The following is a 14,012-nucleotide window of genomic DNA, read 5'->3' as shown; positions in this document are numbered from 1 at the left end:
ACTAAAAAAATCAGAACCTTTTTGAAAAACATCTACAGATAACATAACATGTTCCTAATTTGTGTTCTAGGAAATCCTGTTTCCTCCTTGACTGTACTGGGAAAGACCAACTGGGACAACTGGATCCACTAAAACACATACCTGTGCCTGTTGCTTTCCTACTGTTCCCTCCACCCAACCATCCCGTCTGTCAGAACTTCTCATTACATTACCTGCTTTTTGCTACACATTTAATTGCTACATTTAATTTATGATGCCCTTACATTCTAAAATAGGTAACTTGCTCAGCAGCTTGGATTCCTAAAATAATCAAGTTCATTAATGTGTTTAAGAGCAAAATCACTTACTGCTTCTGCTACTCAACATCAAACTGAAGAATGAAGAATGAACGTTTAAATAAGACAGTTTCTCACGTAGGTCTCTTACTTTTGCAAAGCATAAAAACTCTGTTAATGTTAAAGATTTCCATCCAAAAATAGTATTATACTGTACTTTAATAGTAAAGTACTCAAAAAAAAAACAACCCAAACCCTTCCATGAAGTAAGAAGGAAACAAAATGTTAAGCATTGTAAGTTCCCAGACGTTCATTGCATGACTAATACTGCAGCGATGATTTTAGACTGGTCAGAAACCAAATGGCAAAGATTCTGTGTAACATCCGACTATGAGAAGAAGATGATTGTGCATTTAACATGGGGCGACGGTTTATGATTTGTAGGATTTTGGTTGCCATGCTAAATTTAAATCCTTAATTTGCTTTGAATTGAAATTGCTCAGTCTGCTTACAGCCTTTTCTTAGCCAAGTCTGAAAATGAACTACAGTTCCGTGTTATTAGTCTTACTTTGGAGGCTGATAATTATAAGTAATGTAAGGACAATCAGAGAGTTAAAAAGGAGGTAGTTTCCCATTACCCCGGAAGAGGATTTGGGGAACAGAGGTAAAGTCTTGTACAAATTTAAGGCCTTTTTTTCTTTCTCGTGAGAGTGGAAGGCTGGGTGCCCATTGCTGTGAGTGTGCTACTGTTATTTTATTGTATATTTATCATTAAATTGCCTTTCAGCCCTGCTCACACACCAGGGCCACACTGTACCATGTGCTGCACAAGCACAGCAATCAAAAAGACAGTCTGCCTCTCAAAGGCTACGGTCTAAGGATAAGGCAAGATATAACAGATGGAAACAGACAGATGGAGGAAAGCAAGAAAACAATGATACAATGTCAGCCAGCATGACGGGAAGTCAGCTCAGCACCCCAGTTAGTCTGCTAGAGAGCTTTCTGCAGGAATCGCAGCAAAACGGGGGCAGTGGCATGGGGAAGGGCTTGAAGGTGTTTGTCTGCACACTGGCACAGAGGTTGCACAGCAGGATGGAGGCTGCACACCAGCACGGATGATGCACACCAGCAGGGAGGTTGCACACCAGCACGGATGATGCACACCAGCATGGAGGTTGCACACCAGTACAGATGTTGCACACCAGCATGGAGGTTGCACACCTGCACAGAGGTAGTGCCGGCTGGCTCCTGATGAGAGAAAAAGAAAGCTGGCTTCCTGATGCTGATGAAAGATGGGGATGCCTGGCAGTAAGTAGAAAGGACCTTGAAAATGAAGCAAGCGCTCGAGTTGGAGGCAACAGAGAGCAGAAAGCCAAAGGACACAGCAAATAGGGCAACTGGAAAAAAATGTTTCGTTTTGCAGCTACCTCTTGAGTAAGTAAGGGGGCGTCAGGCTGTGAAGCCCAGAGAAGAGGACAGCACAGCATTTAGGCTGTGAGATGACTGGGTGTGGGAGTGCATCTCTGAGCCTTCAGGTGGAAAATGTCAGAGACACTTAGACAGCTTGAGCAGGGGTCCAGGGAGGAGACCCAAGTCAAGGTGAGGGCTGTCATATGCAGCATATGGAGCCCTGTGAGACCTATGCAGAGACCCTGAGAGCAAGAAGAGAAATTCTCTGAAGTACATACTGAATCATCCACTGGAGAAATAGGAGGATGCCAGAGAAACACAAGACTTCAAGAAGAAGTTCACTGTAACTTCTGGAACTAACTGCTCAGGGACGGTGAGGATGAAAGATTGTTTTTGAGATTTAACCCTATAGAAGTCGTGAGGGACTCTGGAATGAGCACATCTTAGGTATTGAAAGGATGGACACTGGAAGAATCCAAATAAATTTGGTATCTCTGTCCTTGGAGGTATTCAGAACTTGCCTGGACAAAGCCCTAAGCAACTTGATCTAGTTGGATCTGCTAAATGACTTCCCAAAGTCCTTTCCAACCCTAAGTGTTTCTACGATTCTGTGGCAGCAACTGTGTGCTCAATGAGCTTTGAGGTGGAGAGAGAAAGAAAGATGGGACAGGAATGGAGGTGGCAAATGGGCTTTGGAGCGGGAGGTTTTGGAGATGGTAGGGCTTAAAGCGTGATTGTACTGTGAGCAGAAGTATGCAGTCAGGAATGAGGGTGTAAGGAGGCAAGTAGGGGAAGGGATGAAAGTGAGAGCAAAGGAGATCAGGAGACAGTGTGAGATACTCGAAGCAAATGTGGAAGATCAAGAAACTCGTGCATTGGTGGCCATGGAGGAGAAGAATGAAAGGCAGACGGAGGTCAGGGAAGCACAGATGTAGGGAGCGATCACACTATATTTTGTCCATAAACTCATGGAAGTATTAGGCAAGATCTTCTGAGAAGCAGAGCTGAGAAGATAGGGAACTTTAAGGAGTTATCAGTGCAAGAGTCTAATACTGCATCAGCCAGGTAGCAGAACTTGAGACTGAGTGAATCCACTCAAAATAATGAATATCTAATGAATGAAGTCACCCTTGCTCTTTAATGTTGGGATTCATCAGACCAAAGATAGGCTTTCATACTACAGATATCTCTATTTGAGCAAGACACCCTGGGCTCCCTTTAAAGACAACACAGAAGAAAAGAAACTTTGAGGGCACGCTTCATCTCATCCTAAAATAGATGTTTAAAACAGATCAGCTGACTCATGCCCTAAAAGAGCATGATTTTTCCCCACAGACTACAAAGGAAGCTGACACTCCTGAGCTCCGATTAGAAGCCGATCCTGTAGGAATATAGCTTGAGATGAGTGCCATGCTGCCTCTCCGCCCCAACAGCCTGCAGCTGAGCACAGGAGCAGAGAACTGGGCAGCCCTGCAGTGGGGAAGAAGGGAAAAAGAGGCAAAGGTAGAAAAGAGGGAAGAGTGGAGGTGGGTTGGAGATGAGAGGGCTGAGCACTGAAGAGAATTCGTCAATAGCGGTCATCTGGAGGGCAGAGAAAATCTGTCTGTGGGTTTACAGTCAGACCTGAAAGGGGCAGGCTGCTTCAGAAGGCCTTCAGAGGAAAAGTGTCTGGAGAGTGTTGGGTGAGTGAGTGGCTCCTCTTGGGAGTGTGCAAGTCGACCAAGTGTTGCTGGGGCTCCTCAGACAGGAGCATGCGAATACAGGAATGTCTGCATCTGAGTTGGGTGTCTAAGCTCCCTTTACACTCATTAAAAATCTGAGGATCAGGCCCCTTGCCCAACACAGGCACCCAGTGCTACTTGAGATGCCCAGCGGCGTATCGCGTGCCCATTTCCACAGGGGCACAGGTCTCCCACAGGGCTGGTGTCAGATTTATGGGCCCCACACAGAAATCCTGGGTACTCTGCCACTTCTCAGGTGGCACTGGATGTGGATAAGTAACAAGGGTTGAGCCTTGTGAGGTGTAGGAGTGATTCAGCTGACCCTACAGCAGATACCCACGTCTCAGTAGCTGACTGCATCTCCAGAATCGCTCCTGCAGGCGGGTGAGGGCCTTCCCCCACCAGCTCCAAGGGGATGTGCAAGGACCTCAGGTTGAACTAGGTCCTATATTTAGGCAATGGGATCCTGTCCTGCATTGTCACTGACTGCAGAGGGTTTTAAACACAATCCATATGTAGAAACCCCCATGTAGGGACTTAAACTCAGGTGTTTTGTTTACTCTTGGCCTGTAATTCAGACAGCTTGGATGCCAAGGCATGATGGCATTCTTGTGGTAGAAGGACTTGGGAGTGCGCTACTGAAGACAGATTGAAAACTTTTAGACTTCTCCACATTTCAAACACAAAACAGATGCTTCAGCTTCCACAAGCACAGCCTCAGAGCCCTTACACTACCGCCAGTTTATCAGGGAGATTCGTCTGAAGAACCAGGTAGGCCTGGCACAAGCAGGTTTGAAGCATTCGAAAGCCACCAAGACAGCTAGCAGAAGTTAATGTATTTTTGACAGCCCTAGACAACGCAGAAAGCAAGGTCTGAACGGGTGATGGAGTGCAAACAATCCCAAGGGCCTCTGCCACTGGAGCTGAAGCACACCGATGGGGTGGCACAGGCAGAAAGTCCTGCAGGTGCTATTCTAACCCAGCAGGTAGAAGGAAGACTTCAGTTTCCAAGCATTGTCAGTTTGCCATTTTTCATCCCCATTAAATTCACCTTTTTTTTTCTTTTTTTTTTTTTTTTTTAAACTTAGCACATAACTCAAGGAATGTAACATTTTAGCTTGACATGTGGTTTATTCAGGCAGCTGATTTACCAATTCAAAGGCTACTCCCTACAGACTCCCACCAGAAATGTAAGCGTTCAGTCGTAAACCTCTGATTTAATTAAAGAAAAAGTTAGACCTCCAAACATTATCTCAGCTGGAAAATCCATAATTAGCCGAACATTTTTCTGAAGGAACTTTCCCCTAATTTGTCTGAAAACTGGAGAAGGGCTCCATAAATCTATCATAATTTTCTAACACTTTCAGCTCAGGCATTAGAGACGCTGTGTGGGCAGATTTAATAGGTTCTTTCGAGCTTCCTGGTGAGGAGAAGGATTGCATAACATGTGAGTCAAGACACAAGTCCTCAATCTGTGGCTGTGATAGTTGCTGGAGTTGCACTGTCTGTTGTCGGAGGGGATGCCAATAAACAGCACACCAGCCTGCTCTGGGTCACTGGGGAAAGGTTGGCTATGAGATTCTCCTTTTGCTTGAAATCAGGGCTCAGCATCACCCACTCTTTGGGAGGAAGGTGCTGGGGCTCTTGTTCTTATCCCAGCTTACCCTTTCATGCTTGTAATTGCATCCTAAGCTTTGTCATCCCTTGGATAAAGCTTTCTTGGTGATGAGTCCTCCTGATCCCTGTTTCTGAGCCCCTGATTATTCACAGTATCCACTCTGAGGTTGTTTTCCACCCAGGTCCAGAGACTTTTGATGCAGTTTCCCCTCTAACAGGGGACATAAATTTTAAACAAGTCATGTATCATTGACAGAAGTTTCAAGCTTTCTCTATGCTCAGGTCCCCAGAGCTTGACTCTATTTAAGCTAATTTCGGGCATCTTACCAGAGCACCTAACTTGGATGGTTAGCTACCCCAGGCACCCAAGTTCCTCAGGTCATTTCATGTCCTTAAGTAGCTCTCTTGGTTTAATCCCGGTTTGCTCTTTTGAGATGGAAGACAGCAGCCAAGCCCAGATTCTGTTTATCCCTCCATATAACTTAGACAGAATCGGTTAATAAACCCTCTGGCTTTCTCCAACAGGATTTCAGTAATCATGGCAGATAGTTAGCACTACTGCAGACAGCAAAGAGAAAAACCTTTTAACAGCTTTCCTCAAAATCCCATTGCCCTACTCCAGTTCTTTTCTGTGTGTTCCAGCTCCTATGCTATACCTGCAGTCTAGTAAACCCGGGCATGTAGCACAGCCTCCCATTCATTTATCTTCTTATTTCCCAAACAGCACTTATTCTTTGGTGCCTCTGCTCTAGTCGTGAGTTCTAACTCACTGTTATTGTTATCCTAATACCTGGTTTCATGTCTTGCATCCCTAGTTTGAACTTCCTAGCTTGCACTAATACATACACATTGCAGCTTTTCTTTTAACGGAGCACTCCCACTGTCCTTTCACTAATTGTGTCACCTACCTAATCAAGTCTTCCTGAGCATGAGCACTTTTTTCTCTTTGCTGCCCACCCTTCTGCCCACTGACACACTTTATCTGTTGCCATTCACCACTCACCTGCTTTTCCCTCACTTTTTTTTTTATTTATATTGTTTTTATTTTTATTTTTTTAACCAAGACTAAACCAAATGCATTTTTTAAATCACAAACCAGGAAAAGACAGAGCAGGGCAAGCTCTGTTAAGTGTTCACAAACACAAACACTAAAAGAGCTGAGATTTTCTAGTCCAGCTGAAGAATCCTGTTGACTGGCTCCCAGTGATGTTGACTTTCCAAATACCTCAGTGCATCCAAATTCTACAGCCTGAAAACTCAATTAGATCTTTGGCAAAATACTTGAAAAACAATTTCCTATTTTGTCGGTGTGACAAGAGGACTGTCAAAAAGCGCAGTATCTGAGGCTATCACAGCCATTCATAGATTACTTTTCTCTCTATCATCTCAGGTTGCCTGGTATCACCAGCTGTAGTAAGGACAGAGACTCTTATTTAACAGGTCATAATTCATTCACAGTACTATGTACCTGTTTTTATTAAACATTTCCACTAAGGCCACATGTAGAGTCCCCATATGCTTGGGTGCTTTTGCATGAGATAGAAACAATCCCTATGCCAAAAGCTTTGTAATGAACATCACTAGCACAAGTCAGGACCTGATTTTTAAATATTTCTTTTTGCAAGGTATCTGCAGTTACAAGGGATGCCTATGTTTTATATTCTGCTTTGGAAATAGCACATTATTTAATTGCTATGTGTTAATACACTTCACCTTTAAAAGCCCTTGGAATTTACATAGTTTTGGGGAAAGCCAAGCCAGGCAGGGCTGGTCAGGCCTGGCTCTCTAATAATCTTTCACAGTGATGGCCTGTTTTTAATTCCTCTCTGATTTTCATTTCAAGTGACATTTTATTGAAAAGGATTTTAGCATATTACATCTCAGACTGAGTAAGTCTCTGAATATTGTTAGAAAATTAATAAAGAATTTGAACAGCTTCCTGTATGATGTGTAAGTGATAAACATTCAGAAAACCCTTCCTCCTCCCCTCTCTGCCTGTGAATTGCTCTTCTAAAAATAAAGGGTATGACAGAATTTCTGTATTGTATGACAAGAGAAGCCCTTCAGTCATTTGCAGCTGAGAAAAGCAAATGGCAAGCTTTCTCACAGATGACATTTGGAACTGTTATTAGCACTACAACGTACGGGCTAAATTCTGCTCCCCCCTGTACCACTGTAATTAGGGAAAAATGGCACTGAAATCAAACAGGCTATTCCTTGTATTTCGCAGTAAAAGCAAGAATGGAGTCTGCTTCCTGCAGAGGTATTTACTTTTTTGTTGCCGCCTCTTATCTTCCTCATTCAGTTTTCCCAGGCACACACCCTTATACTTTTTTTTTTTTTTTTCTTAAGTTTCACTTGTAAATTACTAGGTGATGGTTTTGGGGATGTGCATAAGCAAGGACTAGGATGGGCTGAGAGCAGCAAATTTAATTTCATTTGTATTAGGCGATGGGTTCGGATATAAAGCTGCATTTTTTTGTCAGCATTTTAATTATTTTAAGGAATGTTTTCCTTGATGTATTTGACTGTTCTGATTTATCCAGTACCGAAAAATAATGCCCAATTGGCTGCAGAATCAACAGAGACAAAAATGAGCATATACTGCCCTTTGGGAGATGTTACACTGGATACGTGGCAGATAACTGCTGTGAGGAGAATAAATAACTTGGGAAACAGAAAATGTCACGGGAGCGCCTTTATTTTTTCAGCCTATCTCAGCTTCCCTCTGCTTAGCAGGGAACGAAAACTGGCGTAGTTATTTATTGTCTAATACCCAGCGAGGTGGACAGTCTGAATCTATATCCAAACGGACGGCTGGATGTATTGCTTATCCCATCACCAGAAAAGCTTAATTGCTTTTGAGAAGGAGCTCGGTAAGTTTATGAAGATTAAATTGAGCTCTGCACATGGATTGCCTGTGGCACACAGGGTTGCCAAGCTTCAGCCAGCGACGCCCAGACTCCTCCATGGCACTGAAGGAAGGTTTGTCAGCGCTGTGTCACCTCAGTGACCCGCAGCTTTTGCTGCTCCTGGTGCTTTAGAGGAAGGGTAAGCCGAGCAAGCACAGCACCCTGCTTTCGTGGGGACATTCCTCCCTTACTAAAGCAGCAGAAACATCACATATCATGCTGGGCACTGGCAGCGACAGCACTGTGGCTGCGTTAGGTGAAACGTGAGGCTCTGCCTTCCTCCGTGACACCCCAAGGGAGGGCAGGAGCGACAGGGAATGGTGCTTAGTAACACTCAGGCCTGACGGCGGCCATGACACGACTCCACCATTTCCCCCCCTCCCATCCGGGCACCGCCATGGCGCCCTCCCAACGGTTACCGCCGCTGGCCGCGCATGCGCGGGGAGGGGAGGGGGGGCGAGCCCCTAGCGACGGGGCTAAGGGGGGGGGGGCGGCCATGGCGGCGGGGCCGCGCTGGGAGGAAGAGCGGAGGCAGCAGGAGGAGGAGGAAGATGAGGAGGAGGAGGAGGAGCAGGAGCAGGAGCAGAGGGTCCCCGTGAGTACCCACACCGGGCTGTAGGGGGGTGTGGGGAAGGGGAAGAAGGGGTCTGGGGTGGGATTTGGGCTGGTTTCGGTGGTGTTTGTGGTGCTCCGCGAGGGACGGGGGTGGTCTGGGGCTGGCTGGCTGCTCGCCGTGCCCCGCAGAGGGGATGGGGGACGCGGCCCCCGCAGGGCACCTCTCCTCCTCCCCCTGGGCTTAGAGGGCTGTGGGGGGCCTGATCCTTCTCCCCTGCTTCCCCTGGAGGAGGGGGGCTCGGGGACTTTGCTGTGTTTGTGCCGCAGCACTGGGGGCGAGGGGGGAGCTCTGGAGATCCGCCGTGTCCCACCCTCTGGGACCGGCATCTTCCTAAACTTGCACCTCGTGGGAGCTTTGGGAAGCTGCCCGTGGTGTTGCATGTTTGTGGCACCTGCAGTTCCCTGTCCCGCTGTCTGCTCGGTGCTTTGCAGAAGCAGAAAGGGCTTGCGACACCTGCACGTGTCCCCAGTTTCCCAGGCTGTTGGGAGGCAGCTTTGTGCTGGGTGCTCGGGCAGCTGATGTTGGATGCTTGGGGCTGGAGATGTTCGTGGGTGTCATGTCCCAATACGTGTACTAGGAAAGGTATAAAAGCTCAACACTAATGTAAAGCTGCAAGGATCTCACGGTGATCACTCCAGAGCTTCACCATGGAGCTCTGAAGGACCTCCGAGGTGCCACCACCAAATGACAACCCGTGGTAGGTGTCAGAGCGATTTTTGCAGACCGAATCATTAAGGTTGGAAAAGACCTCCAAGATCACCTGGTCCAACCGTCAGTGTTCTTTGGGAAGAACCACGGATTGGTACAGCTTCCCATCTTATCACAAAAATTAATAGAAACTAAAATAAAGAATGGAGGCAGTCATATGAGTAAGTATGGCACATCCAAAGCAAGTCCAGCGCCAACAAACACGTGAACACAGGGGTTCAGATGGTGTAGTCTTAATTTGGTGTCTGAAAGCCTTTTGGTGAAGGACCTTCACCCTGTGTTTTCAGGAAACAACTGAAGAGAAGTTTTTTGTGCGATGGTGTGTTTTTGTATATATTTATTAGAAATGAAGTTCATCTGCATGCTGATTTGCAGATGGACAAGTCTCGTAGTTAAATTTGTGGTACTCGGTTGTATGTGATGGTACAGACCAGGGAACTTGCCTCCTACTTCTTATTTTATCTTCATGGTATTCATCATAGCTCAGTTCAGTTTGATCCGTTTTGGGTTTCATGTTTTGTTGTTTCACGGTGGCCAGTGCTTCCTTCTCTGCGTTTGTTTAGCTCTGAGGTTTAATTGCTGCTCTGACAACCAGAGCTCAGGCCTGGGAATACCAGATGGAGCCGAGTCAAGCCTGTTACCAGAACGCTACCTCTGTTGTGGGTCGAGGGGATGCAGGTGCAGGTAGGCAGGAGGGCAGCTGGATCTTCTGGTTGTCCCAGCATGGTTGCTCTTACACCTTTATTGCATGTTTTTGTTGCAAGAGATTATTTTATCTATACTGTCAAGTGACAAAGAGAGACTAATGCTGAAGACCCATGATTGTAAGGTGTAATTCCTAGGGCTGTGATTTTGTGAGTGGCATATAAATCAGGAAGTCTACACCAAAAGAAGTAATGTGCTGCTGTGTCCTGGTTGCTTCTTGTCAGTGCTGTCTGTTCTGATAGATAAAAATCAATGCAGTTAGGCAGTGGGCTGTTAACTGCATTCAAAACTGTCTTAAGAAACATGTAGACAACTCTTACCTCAAGTTTTTGCTTGCTGAAGAGAAACTGGGACTGTATCTTGCTGCTGAAGTGCCAGTTTATGATAATTTAAAGATGTTACGGAACTGCTGGCATTGGACTGTAAGAATGAGAGAAAATTCTGTCAACACCATAGCGCTACTCTTTACTGTTTATGCTATTGTTTTATCAATGAAAACAGTTTGGTTTTAGTTTGTTTTTGATTGTGAGGATGATTTAAGCAAAGTTTTTATCCTCAGTTTAGTTAAACATATGTATTGCAACTGAGATCCAGTCGGATCAAGGTTGTGGTTCTTGCTCTTACGCACTGTGTATTAGTGCCTACGGTCTGTAAAGTCCATCATTGATTGTCAGAAATACTTATTTTTTGCTTTTTTAACTTAAGTAGAAACATCATATTAGGGTACATCTGACATGGTACCTTTTACTTCAATGGTAATTTAGTATGGAAGCGATAAAGGAACGAGCATTTTCTTAAAACTCAGATGACAGATAATGGAATACAGGTTACAGCTCTTGAAAGCATTATCTACGCAAAAATCTAAAACTCAGAGATATGCATGGCATTTTTACTGATGCAAAGCAGTGAGTATAAAGAAGTTGTTGACCTCATTACTTAAAAGCATTCAGGAACACTGCTAAGTGTTCATGCTGGAGTTAAAATTTGGATAGTAAGCAATTAAGGGGTTTTTTTTCACAGGAATGGCGCTAAGATGGATTAACTACTGTACGAGAAACAAGCAGTTCTGAAATCTCAGGTAGATGCTTAAACTCTATTTAATTCAAATAAAGACAAAATGTGGAAGAGCTTGATGCTTGGAGGAAAGTTCATTCTAATTATTCGCTGTTAGATTGCTGTAGAGGCTGTAGTGGTGTTAACAGATGTCAGGAACTCGGTGTGTTCTTGCAACTGTAAATCCAAAATAATTAGTTTTGAATTAATAGGGCAGTTCAGTGCCAAAGAAGTGGGATAACATCATAGTTTCATGTAAATCTTCTTTAGCTTCAGTGCCTGGTCAAAGGGCTTGTGGGCGAGAGGCAGTGCTTGGGGCAGGGGCGGCTCATGACAGTGACCCCCTGGGGGAGCCAGCCGGCTGTAAGTCCGTGGGGATGGGTGGGTGCTGATGGCACAAACTGGCCTCTGTCGTCTCTGAAGAGCTGCGGTGACTGGGAGATATCTGCGATATCTGGAAAAAGGGTGATGCTACCCTCTTGCAAGAAGGGCAGGAAGGGGGAACCTGAGGAACAACTAACCTGGTAACCTCTTCAGACCCCAACTGGTGGTGTTCCTCGGGCCAGTCCCTGGCCTGGTGCTGTGTAGTGTCACCACTGATGAACTAGGTGGATGGGGTGAGCACACTCACATCGAGTTTGTGGATGACAGCAAGTTGGAGGAGTGCATGATGTGCTGGAGGACGTGGATGCCATTCCGGGGTCCTGGCTGAGCTGGGGGAATAGTCCAAGAGGAATCTCATGAGTTTTTTAGGAATGAAAAATGCGGAGTCTTTCTCGCTGAGTAGGAAAATCCCCATGCTGGAGACCCTTCAGAGAGGAGCCTGAGGACCTGGCGGACAGTAAGGTGAACAGGGGCTGGCGGTGTGCTCTTAGCAGTGATGCAGGTCTGCCGCTTGCTGGGCTCTGTTAAAGAGTAAGTAAAGTGTAAGTAGCAGCTGGAGGCACCTGTGTGGTCCCTCTTCTTGGCCACACCAGGTCCTGTCACCTATGCTGCCACCACAGGAGAGGTGAACAGAGCCGCCCGAGTTCCCTGGAGGCCTCCAGGACAGTCGGGGCTGGAGCATGTGGTGCGTGAAGAGAGGCAGAGGAGGCTGGGTTCACTTGACCGTGTCTAGATCTGGCCTTGAAGTCCGTGCTGCTTCCAGCAGGAGGTTGGACCCGGTGACCTCCAGAGATCCCTTGCAACCACAGCTATGCTTTGATGACACAAATAAAGCTGCTGCTTCAGGCGTCAAGGTGCTTTACAGCAATCAGCTTTGAGTGCCTTACAGTGTGCATGGTTGAGGTGTGACAGGGAACAGAGCACGTGCTGTGAGCCTTGGAAGCCTTACTTTTGTAGGAAACTGGGCAAAAAATAGGCAGAAATTGACTAATTTTGCCCTGTCCTTTTGGGACAATCCATAAAGATGTTATAACCTTGCCTGTGAACTATTATTTTTAAAAGATTCACAATGCTGTGCTAGCAGCCGTTGCAATGTCAGTGCCTATTGTGTAAATACACAGATTATCTCCCTGGAAGACATTTGGCACACCCTGACAGCTCACCGTGTTGTGAGTTTTGCCTTGTATTGGAGATGTGTGCTGGTTGACGTTGCCTTCAGGCCAGAAGGGAATGGCATGGGCCTGAGAAGTACTGCTGGCATACCAGTCCTTATCAAGGAAACTAACACAAACTGTTTTGGCTGTACCTTATCATACCTGACAACGCCAAATCATTGTTACATTCTTCAAATCCTATTCTCGAAATCAGTATTACTTACAGGTATGCTCACAGATGAACCTCTAGTACCGGATCATTTGCAGACAGCGGGAATCTTGCTGTTGATTTCCGTAGCTGCGCGGAAACGCTGACAATTTTCATACAGCTTGTGGTACCGGGCTTCTGGCCAAGAACAACTCTGTAAAAACCTATTCTGCATTTGAATGAGGAGCGAGACTGATTTATACTTAGTATTCTGACACACGAAGCAGGTTTGATACGGACTGTAAAGCCACGACAAATTGTTGGGTTACGATGGAGTAGCCGTGTTTCTGTAGCATTCACGGAGTTCTGCCTTTGCATGCAGCCCTTGAAGCGCTTTTGCATGGCAGCTGCTTTGCTTTTCCTTGACTGTCCGTTACCAGCTGATAACTACACCCTGGAAGGAGCAGGGCAGGTGTGAGACAGCGTGCCCTGTGTTCTTCGTGTCATAGCAAAACCGATTTTTTTTTAATCCTTGGGCATGGCTGGGTCTGGTGCTGTGCTCACACCTCCCTCCCTGAGGCTCCCTAGGCGAGGGAAAAAGCTGTGGAAAGCTAGAATCAGGTATGATCTGTGACAGCTTAGAGCATTTACAGGTCTTGCCAAATAAAACTTGAACGTAAACTAATGGATAAATGTGAACAAGGGTCTCTTAGTACACAACGCAAGTTTTGCAGCAGTGAAGAAACCTCCAGCAAAAGGATTTCAGTCGTAGATGCTCTGGGTGCAGTTATTCAGCACACGTGCCTGGGGTTTCTAGGGTGGGGATTTTTCTGCATCTGAATCAAAAAGCAGTGTTGTATACAGATGATCGAATTCATGTTTGTCTGAAATATGAAATGTTGCTTGTCCAGTTATTCATTAATTGTGTTTGTGTTTTGTATGCTTGTTTCACCACGAGCAGCAGGTGATAAAAGCACAAAAATGCAAGAATTCAGAACAAACTCTTTGTAACTAATGGAAATGAGTTAAGAAAATATCCAAGTGTGACTTTTGTCGAGAAACAATTTCAAACCCATTGAATTAGTCTTTGAAAGGGTGAGTGATCTAGAAGTGATGGTGTTATGACTGTGTCTTGTCAGTGGGGTTTGCGATCTTGGGGTAAGCTAAGGAAGTACGCAGCACATTTGGAAGGCATTTCAACTGCAGTTCTTGATGTTTTTCCTGGCTCGTTCCTATTCAGTATTTTCATTGATGAATTAATTGCACGATCAATGAATGGTAAGTCCTTGAAAATAAGTAGCTAAAGCTA

The 14,012-nt window shown here is 45.6% G+C and overlaps 1 long non-coding RNA gene across 1 annotated transcript; it reads right to left on the bottom strand.

Moving 5' to 3' along the window:
• Window positions 1-9,665: 9,665 nt before the first annotated feature.
• On the bottom strand, window positions 9,666-12,868 carry LOC118248478 (uncharacterized). Its single transcript, XR_004778760.2, has 4 exons — window positions 12,780-12,868; window positions 11,539-11,730; window positions 10,285-10,384; window positions 9,666-10,199 (listed from the first exon to the last, which is right to left on the bottom strand). It is a non-coding gene; the product is annotated as an uncharacterized LOC118248478 (long non-coding RNA).
• Between the last annotated feature and the right edge of the window lie 1,144 nt (window positions 12,869-14,012).

Source organism: Cygnus atratus, chromosome 4 (assembly GCF_013377495.2).
Source record: "Cygnus atratus isolate AKBS03 ecotype Queensland, Australia chromosome 4, CAtr_DNAZoo_HiC_assembly, whole genome shotgun sequence".
Lineage (NCBI taxonomy): Eukaryota > Metazoa > Chordata > Aves > Anseriformes > Anatidae > Cygnus > Cygnus atratus.
The sequence above is the reverse complement of the archived record's forward strand: the minus strand, read 5'-3'. Positions and strand labels throughout refer to the sequence as shown.